Source organism: Protopterus annectens, chromosome 14.part0 (genome assembly GCF_019279795.1).
Source record: "Protopterus annectens isolate FY-2018-M chromosome 14.part0, PAN1.0, whole genome shotgun sequence".
Taxonomy (NCBI): domain Eukaryota; kingdom Metazoa; phylum Chordata; order Ceratodontiformes; family Protopteridae; genus Protopterus; species Protopterus annectens.
This window is the reverse complement of record NC_056748.1, coordinates 94,727,423-94,743,862: the sequence shown is the minus strand read 5'-3', so window position 1 is coordinate 94,743,862 and position 16,440 is coordinate 94,727,423.

The window sequence follows — 16,440 nt, the reverse complement described above, 5'->3', positions numbered from 1 at the left end:
CACTCCTCTTGTGGTAGATAGGCTACCTAGTACTTACCACTCCCACTGATAAGCTAGAAGGCTTCCCTCCAACACAAAATGGCTTTGGGGGCTCAGAAGCATACCAACAGTCCTGAATACAGCAAATCTGTATCCAGACTAGACTTACTGGAAAGGCAGGAAACAAGCTTAGATTTTTTTTTCAGAAATCAGCTAAAACAGCACTAAAACAGTTCAAGTGCATTGCAAGCTAGCACACTTGAGTGTGTAGCAGTATTAAAGCAAATACAGTTTAAATAAATGCAATTTATTTGAAATGTACTCTGAACTAAATACAGTTGTTGTTTTATTCAACTCTGAACAGTTAAGAAGTGCCAAAAAATATATTTAACAGCTGAGAAGCACACTTAGCAGTCAGTCAGAACACAAGGAGATTTTTTTTTTAGTAAAGTGCAAGGGGAGGAAGGAAAAGTAGAAGATAATCCAAGGTTAAGAACCTAAATCAGTTGACCTTCTCAAATGTTCTCTCTGTTTTAGGTAGAATGAACACTAGACTGGGAGGAGTGTCCCAGATGAAATTTACAGTAGTGTTGGGCAACTGCAAAGTCACCAACTATAACAAACACCACAGAAGTAGGGTGGGTGGAAGGGAGAAAATCAGTTACAGAAGAGATCAGAAACAAAAAAAACAATGCCAGTAAATATATAAAATAATTCAATCAGGCAAAAAATTAAGACAATGCAGAACTCTGAAAAGTTAAAGTGCCAAGAATTCTACTTATCAGCGATTATATTTCCAGATTGTTTGAGAGCACTCTTCAGTCAGAATACAAGGAGTTTCTAACAGTGTATATCGTCATCCCCTTTGGGAAAAACCTGTTTCCCTTGAATTACCACATTAATGGTAGTCCACTGAACACAGAAGGCGTTATATGAGATCTGGGAACACAGGTTGACAGCAACCTCACTTTTAACCACCACATTGCCACTGTGGTGAGAAAGTCCTTCTATATGGCACATCTCATTACAAAGGGTTTTGCATCCAGGAAGAAAGAGGTCATTGTCTCCCTCTACTCTACCCTCATTAGGCCAATCATTGAGTACAATGCCCCAATTGGCATGTACCTCACTAAACAACTGCAACAACTGGAAAGGCTGCAAAAGTACCGCACAAAGAGGATCCTAGGCCTTAAACACTTGTCCTATATGGACAGACTAAAAAAACTCCAACTATTCTCTGTCTCATATCGCCTACTTAGAGGCGATCTCTGCTTGACTTACAAAGCCATGTCTGACCCAGCTCTGTTAGAAATGCTACATCTAAAGAAATCCCAATCCCTCCACACCACACGCTCCAGAGACCTCAACCTCATTACCACAATCAACAGAACATGTTGGAGGGACAGGTTCATAACCCAGAGACTGCCCATGGTATGGTATAGACTTTCCATACATGTCAAGCAGAGCACTGTATTGGCCCTCTTCAAGAGAAATCTTGATGAATGGATGGGAAATAGAAAATTCACCCTGGAGATAACTCCAGTGGCTCTACTCAACAGAGGCACTACAAACTAAGGTCAGGTGTCACAATGCCAGGATAATCCTATGGGCTAGGCTTGTAAAGGCTCCAGGGCCATTAGCCTAGTACACACCTATGAGCCTATGTATATTTTTGATACAAATAACACTTTGTCATTGGAAATATGCCACTACCAAAAAATACTGCACTGTCAAGGGCAATGTAGCCTAATCAATGTTAGCACTGTGCTGTGTAAAAAAACTTGAGTGGAATGGCAGCATTAATACATTAATACACACTGAATATCTGAGTCATAATCATCATCAACTAGTTCCACATGGGGTCGGGTGTTATGTCAAGTGATGGCAATTTTTTCTATTCAGTGTCACTCTCCTGCTTTCTTCAAAATCCCTGCCCACTTGTCTCAGGTCTTCTGTCATGCAATCCAAACATTTCTTGGGTGGACATTTTCATCTCTTCTTGTCTTCTTCCAGTTTTTCCCACAACCACTGCAATCTGTTCTTCTTGACTTTCTCTGTAACTGGGGCTACTTTTGCTTTTGCCCTGATGTCCTTTTTTCTTTGTCGATCTCATAGTACACATCCTACTGCCCATCGCAGACACTTCATCTCCATCACCTGAGGCTTATTCTACTGGCCTGCCTTACTGTTTAAGTTTCTGTACCATACACAAGCACTGACTGAGCCAGTTTTGTGCACCTTACTTTTCAGCTTCTCTAACATTCTTCTGAAATGAAGTGGATAACAAGTTCCACTGTTTTACTATCTATCTCACTTTTCATCTTCTTCTGATTTCTTCCATTTGCTGCCATGACCACTGTCTGCCTGCATCCAGTTTCATCCCAAGTGCCTTTAGTTTTGCATTCCACTCCCCCTGTCATTTGTTGAAGCTCATGTTCATAGTTTGCCCGTAATGTCACATCGTCTGCATACAGCAGCTTTGTTGATATGTCGCCTCCAGCTTGTTTGCTAATGTAGTCCGTTACCAGTATGAACAGGAGTGAGACCAGAACTGAGCCCTGATGCACACTCAGTCCCACTAGAAGCTCCTCTGTGAGTCCAAACACTGTTCATAATTTTGCTATCGAGTATCTCTCTCTCTCCATAGCCTGCACTAATTCTAGCAATGCTTCTGGGACTTTGAGGCATCACAACAATCACAATACTGATTAAATCAGTTTCTTGGAGCAATATCATACGCTTTCTCCAAGTCTAGAAACATGCAATTAGACTTTTTCATCATCTCCAGCTTTCTCCCCACTATCTGCCTCACTGCAAATATTAGGTCAGTTTTTTTCACATCCTGACTTGAACAAAATGTTCTCCTTCTGTCTTGACTTCTACTGCTCTGCATATTCATTTATCAATCCGCTTGTCCAGCACTTTCATGCAGTGTGAGTTTAATACCTCTGTACTCCACACAGTTTGAAATATCCCCTTCGTTCTTGTACCCTGGAACTGGAATGCTTATTCTACAGCCATCTGGAACAGACCACAATCAGTACCCGCAGGAGCCATTTATCCTCTAATGAACCCAATATCGTGGTCATATTTCAGTGACTTCAAATGAGCCTGACACTTTCTCTAACATTGTCTTCTATAATGTACTTTGCACTTCCTCTATATATCTATCCTCTTTCATTGCAGGCAGTGCATTCAGTAGTACAGCTTCTGCACATTTTTCTTCATTCAGGAGCTTCATGAAGTACTCCTTCCATCTGCTCTGAATGTCCAGTGGACTGGTGAGCAGATTGTTGCTGACATATTTTAAGAATGGCATCTGACAGCTGTCTTTCTATCATTGTACTGCAACCTGATAGAGCTTCTTTGTGCCATCTGCTCTGACACTTTCGAGAAGCTGATAGAGTTTCTCTAACCCTTTATTCTTTGCCATTGTGGCTGCATTCTTTGCTTCTTTGTTAACCAGGAGGTATTCTCTATTTGTCTGATCTATTCTTCTATTTCCCACTTCTTCCTATATTTGATAACTCCCTGGACTTCAGCATTCCACCACCAGCTTTCCTTATGTATCTTATTTCCGTAAATGACTTGATGCATATCTGTTCTTTGGCATCACACACGCTCTTTTGGGATGCTTACATTCTTTTTTGACTCCACCTATTTCCTCTTCTTCCTGAGGTTCTAGAGCCCTGAGCATTTATTTGAAATCCTGTACTTTCACTCCAGTCAGCTTTCAGGTCTTTAGCCTAATTTCTGTTGACCTTAGAGGATTTTCTTTTTTTTCTCAGTTGTTTTTATTGAAAATTTTACAACAAAACATTGATAATATAAATATTGTAAAACAAATATATATATCTAAAAGAACAATAACAAACAACTAAAATAACTATTTACAATGGTGTCTACTATAAAACAAAGTTTTTTAAACAGAAAAAGAAATGTGATAAGAGTAGTTGTTAAAGTCTGTTTATCCAGCTGCTCTTTGAATTTCAAACATATATTATATGAAGATGTGATTCTAGATGTTCTTGTCTTGATCGCGATAAGTTCAAGGTGACAAACTTCAGTTGCCAAGAATACAAATTCCTTCAAAGTAAGAGTAGCCTGATTCTTCCAGTTATTGGTGATGATTTTTCTTGCTAATGTTAAGGTACTCCATGAAAGAGTGTATTTTATTTTCATGACACAAGTGAGAATAGGTGTATTAAATAAAATAAGAGATTTTGTCAGCATAAATTTATCTTTAGAAACAGACTGGAGGAGAAAATTCATATATCCCAATTTGTTTTAAGTTTTATACAATTGGAAAATATATGCTGCCATTTTTAACATTTAGTTTACATCTCTAGCATCCCATGTCTTTCTTATACATCAGTTCAACTTTATGTGGTGTGATAAAGGTTCTATGTAAGAACTTCCAAGAGAATATCCTCCACCTTAGTGATGAAATTTTTGTTTTGCAGACTGGAGTATTAGTTTTTTATCATCTTCAAACCTTAGAAGCTTTTCTGACCACTGCTTACAGATGATTGTGTGCACCAGTGGTTTATGCTGTGGACCAGCTGTTTCACTTAGGACAACTGTATCACCTCTGGTTTAACTCCAGTGCCCTTTCTTTACTATGAGGAAGCCTACCTGAATTGCATGCTGACCACTCTTGTAAGTGCCTCTAGAATTACTATTTAAGTGTAACCTCCAAACAGGCTTCGTGCCTCATGAATGTAGAAAGGCAACAGTCATCCCTATGCACAAAGGTGGGCCATCTACAGAGCCTGGAAACTACAGACCCATAAGTCTCACTAGTCTTATATGTAAAGCCATGGGAAGAATTATCATGGAGATGATCAACAGAGATATAGTAAACCTCCAGATACGGGACCCAACCCAGTTTGGTTTCATCAAGGGCAGATCATGCCTACTCAACCTGGTGGACTTCTTTGAGAAGGTCATCAAAGCATTGGATGAGGGCAAAACCGTTCATACCGCCTACCTTGACCTGGCCAAGGCATTTGACACAATACCTCACTCAGGCATTGTTGACAAACTCAGGAGGTTTGGTACAAACCCATATGTCACCCAATGGATAGCCAACTGGCTCACAGACAGAACTCAGGAAGTTAGAATTGGGGAGTCCACCTCTACAAAGAGGCCTGTCACAAGTAGAGTCCCACAGGGATCAGTGCTTGGACCACTCCTTTTTTGTCATTTACTTCTCAGAAGTCAAGGCCAATGTCAGTGGTCTCTGGCTGACTAAATTTGCAGATGACTGCAAATTAGGAGCTGTCACTGAATCTCACACTGACACAAATGTTCTCCAGGAGGGGCTGATACAGACAAACAACTGGTGTCAGAGTCATGGACTAAAACTCAATGCCAAGAAATGCATAAGAGTATCCTTTGGAAAGTCATCCATCCCTGATAACTATCATATTGACAACACACTCCTTAGAGTTGGCCCAGCAGTCAGGGACTTATGGACACACATAGATAGTAATCTAGCCTTTGATCATCATGTGTCTACAGTGGTGAGGAAATCATTCTATATTGCACAACCTATAAACAAAGGTATTGCATCTAAGTTCATGGAAGTCATCGTTCCACTGTATTCAGCATTCATCAGACCTAGCATTGAATACAATGGCCCCTTTGGTATATACCTAACCAGGCATATCTAGCAACTGGAATGTCCTATACAGACCACCTCAAGGCCCTATCCCTGTATTCTGTCTCCTACAGGCTTTTGAGGGGAGATCTATGCCTGGCATACAGGGCATTGTCAGACCCCACTGTAATGGACCTCCTGCATATCCACAAAACATACAGGACCAGGATTACCCATTCTAAAGACTTAAACCTTGCCTGTGATACAAATAAATAAACAGGACCTGTTGGAGAGATAGGTATGTATCCCAGAGACTAACCCGCCTATGGAACAGGCTCCCCATCCATGTGAAGCAGAGTTCTTCCCTAATCCAATTCAATTGCAACTTGGACAATTGGATGGGAAACCAGAAATTCATCCCTGGTTGGGCAGCTATGTCTCTGTTGCAAACAGGTAACCTGTAAATGGTTCATCTCCCAGACCCATGCTTACACTTATCAAGGGTATCAGAACTCATCAGAGATTTGGAATGCATGGCTAGGCTTAAAAAGGTCCTTGTGGTAGTTAGCCTAGTAAACACCTATGAACCTAAGCGATTTTCTGACTGCCTTTCTTAGCAAACACTATCCTGATCATCCTTAAAGGTTTTACCAGAGAAAAGTCTAGAATTACCTCTCCTTCATTATTCCTGTTGCCCAACCATATGGACCCAGGCAGTCCTCATATCAATTTCTGTCTGTTTATCCAAATATGAGCATTCAGGTCCACCATTATCAAGACCAACTTATTTTTACCGCACTTTTTCCGGCATATTCTGTAAGTGCTGACTGAATGCTCTCTTTTCCTCCTCATTTCAGCCCTGCTGTCCCCAAGTTTAGCACTCTTGTATCTCACAGACAGGGGCAACAAGTAAATATCCTGACATGTCCTCATTCTGCAGGCCTCTGGATTACTCATACACAAAACATAAGCGGCAAAATCACCCATGGAAATGTAAAGCTAGCCTACACCGTTTCTAGTCCTGTCCCTGGGTACTAGACTCAAGATCCAAGAATGTTAAATTATAATTTACCTGAAACTTTTATTTGGACCTATCAAAGTATGTTCAAGACATTTTCTGCTAAATGCTGGTCTGAAGTGTCAAACTGAGCACCTCACTGGCCCTCATCAAGAGAAATCTTGATGAGTGGATGGGAAATAGAAAATTCACCCCAGGGATCACTCCAGTGGCTTTACTCGACAAAGGCACTGAGAACTAAGGTCGGGTGGCATGATGCCAGGGTAATCCTATGGGCTAGACTTGTAAAGGCTCCAGGGCAATTAGCCTAGTACACACCTAAGTACAAGATTTCGCAGGTATTTGAGTAACATTCTAACAAGTTACATTGTATTCACTTTTTATGAGTAGCTACACTGATTCCTTTCAATACATGAAACACGATGCAAACATTAATCTAGTAGATATATATATTTACAACTATATATATATATATATATATATATATATATATATATATATATATACATACATATAGACTATTCACTGAAAGCACATTTCACTGAAACACATTTGACTGTGCACAATTCACTGAAAGCTCAATTCACTGAAAACACAATTCACTGAAACACATTTCACTGAAAGTTATATATGGCCTTTTCCCCACTGTAGTGTGACCCTGGTAGTTAGTATATATAGTAAGGGTGGTGTGGGGGGCATAGCCGCCCACCTATTTTAAATATTTTGAACTATATACATGGATATTTGCAATTTCAATAAATTACTCTTTTCTGAACATAATATATATATATATATATATATATATATATATATATATATATATATATATATCCAAACTATGTGGGGAACTACACTCCCCACACCCCCCGTTACTACATTTACTAACTCCAGGGCCGCACTACAGTGGGAAAAAGGCCATATATAACTTTCAGTTAAACGTGTTTCAGTGAATTGTGTTTTCAGTAAATTGAGCTTTCAGTGATTTGTGCACAGTCATTTGACTTTCAGTGAAATGTGCTTTCAGTGAATAGTCCTAGACCTATATATATATATATATATATATATATATATATATATATATATATATATATATATATTTATGTATATATATATATATATATATACATACATATAGACTATTCACTGAAAACACAATTCACTGAAACACATTTCACTGAAAGTTATATATGGCCTTTTCCCCACTGTAGTGTGACCCTGGAGTTAGTATATATAGTAAGGGTGGTGTGGGGGGCATAGCCACCCACCTATTTTAAATATTTTGAACTATATACATGGATATTTGCAATTTCAATAAATTACTCTTTTCTGAACATAATATATATATATATATATATATATATATATATATATATATATATATATATATATCCAAACTATGTGGGGAACTACACTCCCCACACCCCCCGTTACTACATTTACTAACTCCAGGGCCGCACTACAGTGGGAAAAAGGCCATATATAACTTTCAGTTAAACGTGTTTCAGTGAATTGTGTTTTCAGTAAATTGAGCTTTCAGTGATTTGTGCACAGTCATTTGACTTTCAGTGAAATGTGCTTTCAGTGAATAGTCCTAGACCTATATATATATATATATATATATATATATATATATATATATATATATATATATATATATATATATATATATATATATATATATATATATATATATATATATGCATTCATACACACACATTAAGGTTGCATTGTATAAGATGCAAGAATCATGAAAGTCATAGTGTGTGTGTGTGTGTGTGTGTGTGTGTGTGTGTGTGTGTGTGTTATGTGGGTGCTACGTTAAAAATTATATTTTTTCAGTCACTTGAAAAATGCCACTCCAAAAAATCCATACACAGACTAGGATAAAATGGCAGTTTCAAAGCCAAACTGGATACAAATTCTATGAGAGAAGTGCTAGTCACAACTGTAATGTAAACCTGAGCATAATCTACCAAAATATTTTTTCCTACTGTAATCTTACTTTTTTGTAAGGACTGTCAAAGGCAAATTGATATATTGCCTCCAAAATGTGGATACCAAATGAAGGCTTGTTGAGCCATTTCAGTGTCACATTTTGTCAAGCTGCCTTATATTCAAATTATATAAGGACCTTTATACAACATGTGTTCAGGGCTGAGAACAGTATGAATCCAGAACCAATCTGAATCAAGCTGGAATTATAGATTAACACTATATATATATATTTCTCCATAAAATTACCTTTCTGTCACCAGAAACATGCTTGCAACTTCATATTATACAGACTTAACAAATAATTTGCTTAACAAAAGTTTGAATATGTGTATATAATTTTATACTTAGAATTACCAGCTAAGTACAGTGTCAGCTTAACTTCATGTCATACCTTTCAGTAAATAACGCTAATAGACTCTAAACTGTGCCACACATATAGGTCTGTACTAGTAAGGACTGCCAGCAGTTCTATATAGCCATTAGGCCTCTCTTTTTTTTGTCATCCTGTATGCAACATGCATGCATTCATGCATCATCCTGTACACAGCATGCATGCATGCACGCATCATCATGTATACATGCATGCATGCATGCGTCATCCTGTATACAACATGCATGCATCATCCTGTATACAGCATGTATGCATGCATGCGTTATCCTGCATGCATGTGTGCATGCATCATCCTTTATACAGCATGCATGCATGTATGATTTGAATTCTGTCTGTAAAACTCCATAACTATCAGAATCATACACTTAATGGGCTGAAATAGCAACAGAACTAAAACTGTATTTATTCCATAGGAAAAAATAATATTTTCAGTCATTTTAATTCAAATAAGTGCTCAACACTTTAATGTGTGGCCATTGGTGTGCATTTCCGAGCTTTATGCATTTAAACATTTAGACTGCAGTATGCCTAGGATTACTGTTTTCATTGAGAAGCAGCAGTCTTAGAGTTGGCATGTATTAGTAGAAGGAATGCATGGGGTACAAACCCCACATCAGGAGGATACAGGGGACCAAGATTTTTTTTCCATTGTTTTAAGTTGTCAATGTGATCATTTCATTGCTTTGTGATAGCACTTGTATTAGTCTTGGAGCCTTTTAAATGTTATCGCAAAAGGACATTTTGACAAGTTCAGACTGACATCCACACACAGGAGTTGATATAATTTCCTTTTGTTTTATATTATTAGCGTATGCAATATATAACATATGGTTGACAATCCAAGAGTAATATTCCAATTGTATATTTTTGTAGTTAAGAGTCAGATTAAGATCAGAATTGCCATTTAGTTTAAAGCAAAATGTAGTTTAGATATCAGTTTTCAGGATAACAAATATGAATTCTATTAAACTCAAGTTTAAAACAAAATGTATGAATCAGACTCAGGATAACAAATATGAAAGCACTCAAATACATACATATATTCTGTATTAATATATCACACCTGAGAAATACTAAAAACGTGAATCAGGAAATAGTACAGTTACTAACTAGGGCTAATCACAGTTAACAGTAAGGTAAGGTTTGGAATTAGAAGCCACAATAATGTTATCAGTAGACTTCAACAGATTTTGGTTCATTATAAGCTATTGATACTTAGTCCCCGTAACCCCACCCCAATGTTCCAACTCATAAACCAGAAGGGAATAACAACAGTGCTGACCTGCAGGGCAGGGACTACTGTGGGTAACACAGAATGAGAATATTCCGGGTGGACTTAGTAAATTGTGCTGTGGCACTGTATCTGCCTTATACAGCTATAGTGGATCAGGGCAAGTAATAGCTCATTTACATTTAAAATAAATATTGTTCATAGGTTCATAGGTAGATACTAGGCTATCTGCCCTAGGGCATTTATAAGCCTAGCCAGAGTGTATTTGACTTCCGCCTCCCTATTAGATTAGCCTACTGTGCCTCTGTAAAGTAGGTCACAGAAGGTACCCTTTTAAGATTAGTTTACTGTGCCTCTGTCTAGCAGGGACACAGGAGAGATCCCAGGGGTGAATTTGCGATTTCCCATCCACGCGTCCAAATTTCGCTTGAAGAGGATCAGCGAGGGGCTATGTCTAACATGAATTGGGATTCTATTCCAGAGTGAGGGGAGCCTCTGGGAAATTAATCTGTCCCTCCAGCATGTCCTATTTATTTTGTGCTGAGGTTTAGGTCCCTGGAGTGTGCAGCTCTAAGGGACTTGGATTTTTTGAGGTGGAGCATGTCCATTAATTCTGGGTTTGACATGGCTTTGTACGTCCGGCATAGATCGCCTCTGAGTAGGCGGTAAGCAACTGAGTAGAGCTGGAGTTTCTTTAGTCGAGCTGCATAGGACATCTGTTTGTAGCCCATGATCCTCTTGGTGAGGTACTTTTGGGGTCTGTCCAGTTGCTGCAGGTGTCGGGTAAGGTACATCCCAAAAGAGGCATTGTATTCAATTATGGGCCTGATGAGTGACGAGTAGAGGGGCACAATGACCTCTCTTGATCTAGATGCGAACCCTTTCTTGATAAGGTGGGCTATATAGAAGGTCTTTCTAACCACTTTGGCAATGTGATTATCAAAGGAGAGATTACTATCTACGTTGGTCCCCAAATCTCTAATTGTTTCTTCCGTACTTAATGGATAACCATCTATGTGGTAATTTGTGGGCACCTTGTTTTTCCCAAAGGGGATGACTATGCACTTTTTAGCATTTAGCTTGAGGCTGTGGCTCTGGCACCAAGCATCCATCTCTGTGAGACCCTTTTGGAGGATGCTTGTGTCAGCTGGAGATTTGATTATGGCCCCCAGTTTGCAGTCATCTGCGAACTTTGTCAGCCATAATCCCCCCATGTTAGCCTGAACCTCAGAGAAGTATATACCGAACAAGAGAGGTCCCATAACTGAGCCCTGTGGGACGCCACTTGTAACTGGTTTGGATTCAGACATGGCACCTGCGATTCTGACCATGTGGGCTCTATCTCTAAGCCAGTTTGAAACCCATCTTGTGATATAGGGGTTGATATTTAAGCTGGTAAGCTTATTTATAATGCCTGAGTGGGGTATTGTGTCGAAGGCTTTTGCGAGGTCCAGGTAGGCTGTGTGGACTACCTTGCCCTCATCTATGGCTTTGGTAACTGTTTCAAAGAAATCAACTAGGTTTAAGAGGCAAGATCTGTCCTTAACAAAGCCGAATTGGGTAGGGTCCAGTGTCTGGAGGCTCCCAATGTCTTTGTTTATGAGTTCCATGATAATACGCTCCATAGCTTTACAGACCAGACTAGTCAGGCTTATGGGGCGATAGTTACCGGGGTCCGTTGTGGCACCACCTTTGTGGAGTGGGACCACTGTAGCTGTACGCCATTCTTTGGGTACATATCCTGTAGTAAGGCTAAGTTTGAACAGTGACTTAATGTGAGGGTTCAGTTCTTCTTGGAGCTCGTGTAAGACACAGCCTGGGACACCGTCAGGTCCCATAGATGCTGTGTTTTTTGCTTTGGAGAGGGCAGCTTTCACCTGTGCATCTGTGATGTCAGGGAGGTTACATTCAGTTGGGATAGGCATTTGCTCCTTTGGGGGGAAGGGGGGAGAAGTTTGCACTGAATCTATCTGCCAGGATGTTGGCTATGTCTGTAGGTTTGGTATATTTTGTACTGTTATGCAACAATTCAGAGCATATCTGGGAGATTCCGCCCATGTTCCTGACATAACTAAAGAAGGCCTTGTGATTATCTTTAGTGTCTAGGGCAATTTTTCTTTCGAAACTGGCCTTTGATGATTTTATGAGGGATCAAAGTTTTTTGCTATGACTGATCAGAGATGCCTTCCCTTTTTGGGATTTTGCTCTGTCATGTAGTAGCTTCCTCCTTCTGTTGTATAGCTTATTTATGGCCGGGGTCCACCAGACTGGTCTCCTGTTTTTGGAGGAGTGAGTCTTGGTTTTATTTGGGATAGCACGATCCATGCATTCCTGCAGGTGTTCATAGAATGCATTTGTAAAGGATTCTGCGGATTGGGCTGTATTATCCTCTGGCCCAGGGGTTTTGAAGGATTCCACCTCAGTCTTGAGAAGTGCAAAGTTGGCTTTTGAGTAATTCTTTACAGTGATTTCCTTGGCTGGGGGTGGGGACGGGATATGGATGTCCAGGGAAATTTGTTTATGGTCTGATCTTACCAATGAGGAGTTTACCTCTAGTGTGAAACATAGAGTCCCCATGTTGGTGATGACCAGGTCCAATATGTTGTTCCCTCTTGTGGGAGTGGTGACCAGTTGTTCCATTGCGTTAGAGTTTATAAATTCAAGGAACCGTTGGGCGAGGGTGTTTGGGCCTGAGTAGTTTTCCCAGTCAATGTTTGGGTAGTTGAAGTCACCCAATAACATAGTGTTTGGAGAGACCTTCATATTCTCCAGTGTTCTCAGGAATGCCAAGTGGGGTTCCTGTAATAGGGAGGGTGTTCTGTAGCAGGCTACAAACTGAAAGGCAGTTTTGCCCACTGTTAGTTGCACATGGATGGTTTCCGATGCTTCGTGCAATGCCACTAACCTGGAGGTGTAGGTATCTTTGATGAATATAGATACTCCCCCTCCTTTTGTGCTTCGGTCCGAGTTTTGGGGCCGAAATGCATGGTATGAGTTATAACCTGATAGTGCTGGGGTGCTCTCAGGAGCCTTGAACCAGGTTTCTGTTACTGCACAGACATCGATTTTCTCCATACTGAGGAGAGCCTCGAGTGCGTGCATCTTGAGGTTTAGACTTCTGGCATTGAGTAGCATTACCTTTAGTTTTTTTATCCTTGGGTTGTCTATGGAGGTGGGTTTGTCCTTTGAGCCTTGCCAAAAATAGGCACTATGGGGGTGGCAAGAGCCTTGGCCAGTATACGAAAGCCTAAGGGTGACAGGTGCAAGCCGTCCCTAGCGAAGCAACGTGGCTTGTCGAGCATGTCATCCCAGGCTGACAGACACTGGATCCCCTTTGATTGACACCAATACTTTAGCCAGTTGTTGAAACTGATCATTTTGTCTTTATATTGTGGCATCATTCTTGGTGAGGGCAAGATGCTACTCAAGGTCAGGGTCATACCAGCCTGGGCTACATGGTCAGAGAGCTCCTCTATGTCTCTTTTCATGTAGTCCAGGGAGGTACATCTCAGGTCATTCACACCAGCATGGACAATGACAGAGTCATACTTGTACTTGCTTTGGAGTGACCTGAGTGCTTGTGTTATGTGGCGGATCCTGGCACCCGACAGGCAGCTTACAGTGACCTTCTCCTTTTTCAGTCTGGTGAGTGGGACGTTAGTGTGCCGGACAATAGAGTCCCCTATAACAAGTGTATTTGGTGTGTTGTTTGGCCTTAAGGGCTGTGACTGTGAGGCACACTGATTTTGTGAGATATGTGATTCGTGGGTATTGTTGAGGGGTGGCTGTTGCTTGGATATCTGCTTAGGAGGTCTTTGCTGTTTAGGCAGATTTTTATTTAGAGCCTCCGAGTATGTTTTTGTGTGTTTATGTGTTGGGTATGCAGATGCAATAGGTCTGTGTGAGACTTGTGGTGTGGGTGGTTACCTTTTCCTCCTGACCGACTGTGCCAGTCTTGGGTTGAGAGAGCTCTGCCTCCAGTTTGGCTGTGTAACTGCATCTCTCACATGTATTAGAGTTTGTTGGAAGGAGGAAAGGGTTGTCTGTGTACATAAGGCAATTGTAACATTGCCTCAAAATTCCCAGATTCACCAACTGACTGGAGAGTAACCTTGAAACTGACCCTTGAACATACCAGATTAGTATAGGGAACTGGTTTTGTAGCTGGCAACCTTCAGTGAGACCTGCCCCATCCTGGTATGGGGTCAACTCCATTTCATGTTGATAGGGGAACTGGATCGTTGACATATTCATGGCTCTACTGAGCAGATTTGCACCTTGCAAGGTATGTGAAACTCTTTAATTAATTATTTAAAAAGTCGTCCACAGAGTTCTTTCTGGATTACTAAGTAAATAAAAACTTCCACAGAGTTCTTTCTGAATTGCTCATTTTTGCATAGATGAGTTCAAAAAGTGAGGTCACTGAGCATCTCAGTCCACATTATGAACCCTATCACATATATTTCTGCTCAAAGTGAGATTTTCAACATTTTGATACATTGTAGCATATCCATGCCATTAAAAATTAGTATTTTCTTACTGAAGTTCAAGATGCATGGTAGGAGCACACGGTAAAGCAATTGCACATTTAGTATTCCATGTTCATTCCCTGAACATTTTTTTGACAATATGTCAAATTGTTTTGAAGACATTACATTTTGGCACAAATATAATACAAAAAAAGCAGGCAGAATTTTTCTATTTCATTTGCTAATCAATCAGGTATATTAATCTGAAGACTGTTTTCAGCCGAAATGTGGGCCAAAGACTTAGATATATGCAGTAATCTAACTATCCATGTCAGTTTATAATCATAAATGCACTGAAAAGTATAGTGATAAGTCATACACCAAAAATGCATCAATTAGATTTACAGTATTGAGCATAAGAAAAATGCAATAGAAGCATCAACATTTTTAGTTCAGGTATATGGGTGAGTGTCAGAAATGAAGACCAGCAACAGTTAAAAAAAAAGCTAACCACTGTCATTAACTATCATGAGTACTTTGTAATGAGATTATTGGCTTTTTTGAAATGATTGCAGTTTTGGTAATTTCTGAATGGTAATAGCAGCTCCGGGTATCTGAGGTGATCTGAAGAAAAGGTTGTTAAACCTGCAACTAACTCAAAATCAAGTATTTTTAGGTTTATTGGTTCATATGTATCCTGCAAATGTATGTGCCTTAGAGGTTATTTTAAGGGGTATATGTAAGCTAGGGCAAAATTTACAGGCTGTCTCTGTCCATTACAGAGAGGTCCTAGAACTGGGGTGTATTTACGATTTCCCATCCACTGGGCAGGTTTCACTTAAACAGGATTAGGGAAGAGCTCTGCTTCCCATGGATGAGAAGCTTGTTGTAGAGAAGGGGAATTCTCTAAAATCCATACCTGTCCCCCAGTATATCTTAGTTATGTCGCAAGCAAAGTTTAAATCCCTAGATTGAATAATTCCGACACTGTTCATTTTGTAGACGTGCAAAGGGTCCATCAGAATGGGATCCAAGAATGTCTTGTATGCTAGGCATGGATTGCCTCAAAGCAGTCTATAGGAAACAGTACAGGACAGGGCTTTGAGATGATCTGCATTGGACATGTTGTTTACGCCCTATATTTATTTGTCAGGAATCTCTGTGGACATTCCAGTTGTTGCATGTGTCTGGTCACGTACAAGCCAAAGGGGGCATTGTACTCAATGATGGGCCTGATTAGGGCCAATTACAGTGGAATGATGACTTTTCTTGGACCTAGATGCCATGTCCATGCTTATAAGTTGAGCAACCTTGAATTATTTCCTTACTACCTTAGACATATATTGGTCAAAAAGGTTACTATCTACAAACGTACCTAAATCCCTGACTAACGGGTTCACTCTTAAGGATGTGTTATCGAAGAGGTAATTCCCTAGGGTAGTTGACTTCTCAAAGGGTACCAATACGCATTTCCTAGCATTGAGTTTTAAGCCATAGCTTTGACACCAGTCATTTGTCTGTGTTAAGCCTTCCTGTAGGATGTTAGTGTTTTGAGGGAATTATATGATTGCTCCTAGTTTGCAATCATTGGTAAACATGGCCAGCCAGAGATCCATTATACTGGCCTTGACTTCTGAGAAGTAGATTTCCAAAAGGAGTGGACCAAGCACAGAGCCTTGAGGGACTCTGTAGTGAGCGGCCTCTTTATAGATGTGGTTTTCCCTATCCTAACTTCCTGGGTCATATCTAAGAGCC